The sequence below is a fragment of the Choristoneura fumiferana genome, chromosome 24, assembly GCF_025370935.1.
Source record: "Choristoneura fumiferana chromosome 24, NRCan_CFum_1, whole genome shotgun sequence".
NCBI lineage: Eukaryota > Metazoa > Arthropoda > Insecta > Lepidoptera > Tortricidae > Choristoneura > Choristoneura fumiferana.
Window position 1 is genome coordinate 683,116 of NC_133495.1, and position 2,469 is coordinate 685,584.

The following is a 2,469-nucleotide window of genomic DNA, read 5'->3' on the forward strand; positions in this document are numbered from 1 at the left end:
GATAAAAGGGCTACAGGTAATTAATATTTGGAGCATATGCCCACAGGTCAACGAACTGGACTGGACCCTTTGCTAAAGATCGATTTCTTACAAATGGACTTTAGGGGATTTCCACAGCGGCGCAAAAAACAACAACAAAAAAGTTTTTATACAAAGAAAAATTTATTTTAACGTCCTATGTAATATAATAAATATGGTATTACCAGGAATATTTAACCTGACGCGAGGGCAGCAGTTCCACCTTTTATATTGTAACATTCTTTACAATTACTATACTAAGTATACCGTTAACGTCCCAGCCTATATACGTCCCACTGCTGGGCACAGGCCTCCTCTCAGAATGAGAGGGCTTGGGCAGTAGTTTCCACGCGGGCCTGGTACGGATTGGGAACTTACTGTACTGTGAGCAGGTTTCCTTACGATGCCTTCCTTCACTAAGTTCGTGATTACGATATTGTAAAGGCTGACCGGGTTTATAAAATACCTGACGCGAGGGCAGCACTTCTACGTTATATTGCAACATTCTTTACACTTACTATACGATACCCACCAGTCATATTGACAACGGTGTCGGTGATGTTATTTGAAGGAATATTTTCTAATCTCTCGGACTTTTTCTATGAAAAGTACTTTTATACATTGTGAATTATTTTCCTTCCATGGCTATGGATAATCTTCGGCATTTTAAACGCACAAACACACAAAAATAACACTATAAAATACCACGCGTAAACAACGTTAAACTTTGACAGCAATAGACAGCTGACATTTGAATTTAGTGTTACCAGTGCAAGAAATTAGTTCTATTGGTTTTCCGAAATATGGCGAGGTTTTTTATAATTATGGTCGGCCTTTAGATCATTGTATATGTATGATGATGATTAATTCTCGGTGCACAATTCCGACGCGAACTTGGCAGATTTTTTTTTATTTCCTACGGTATGCACTAAGGCAGTCTCGAACTTCTGCGTGCACGTTATAAGCGTCGCAACTCATCAATCAATCGGACAAAGAACGCATATTATTGACGTGTCAGTAATTACCGAATCAAAAATGGCCGCCAAAATGGCGTTATTAATTATTTAACAAAGGCTTTGATCAAAGCTTAATTTGGAAATTTGTGTTTATTTTTTGGCAATTTTAAATGAGTTTTTGCAAATTAAGTTGTTCATTGTCGGCGCAGTGCCTGGTTTAACCTAAAGGATAATGAGAGTTGGCAGCGCTCTTCATTGCCAACTACGAACGCCGGACTAAGGTGAGGTAGAGGGGAGGTCTCGTCAGATTTTTTTGAACTTTCAGAGTGATTAAAAATGGTTCTGCAAACCCCTATTTATTTTCAATTACCTATCCAACGATACCCCACAACATAGGCTGGAAGTAGAAAAAAAAAACATCCCCGCTTTACGTGTCCATAAACAGGCACCTTATTTTTATTTTATTTTACCATCTTCTCGGCGGGACTGATAAGTACATATCGTCGCTTCGGAGGTAAAGATACTAAAGCGACACTTTGGGCCAAATTGAGTTATATATACCATCGGAATCAGCGAATTTTTTCTGCGTCGATCTATCTGGGTTTCGGGACGATCAGAGGACTTTTTGGCGCTTTAGCCCCTGAAAAATCAGTGAAATTTGGGACACTTATTACTAATCCGACGCTTAAATTGAGTATTTTCTCTTTAGTGGTTTTACCTGTTTTAGTTTCTAAACGATTATATTGTTAAGTCATTTGTAATTTTTCACCTTTAAATACATTTGGCGTTTTAGTACTCTGTGCATATCAAGAAATTTGATTCTTCGTCGCTTTAGTAAATTGTTCCAGTCTTTTCTGAAGTTTTGGATGCGTTTTAGTATTTTGGTTAAACTGATAAGAATATATTTAAGACGTTCGAGTATTTAGTACAAAACAGTTAACAGAATTTGTGGTGTATTAGCGTCATTACAACATAGCAAAAGAAAGAAAACATTTATATTTGTAAAAAAACATAATATTAAAGGATTATGTTTGGTCCAGTAAGTCAATAATCTGTCATTTTATTCTCAAAAAATAAGTGTTTAGGTATTTTTTTTACGAAAAATCAATTATATAAGCCAGTTAGTAAAAGTACCCACGATATTTTCATACGAATTGTAGATATTATGCCAAAGTAATCTGGACTTTAATCTTAGGAATTTAAGTTACAATCACTTTACCAAGGATAGGTAAGGTACTATGCGCGTCTTTTATATCAACGCAATAATAGAGCGTGTTGGCAACAAAACCTGAAATAATTAAATAATTGATTGTGATTACGAAAGGCAAGTTTGTAAACAAATAATTATTATAATTATGTGCACTAACTCTATTGACTGTTATTAGAGTTAGGTACGAAGGAACATGATAAAAAGTTAACCTTATTGTGAGAATTCTATGTATCGGAAATAGGGTCTGATATAGAAATATGATGAATTGACATCTAGCTATTCTAA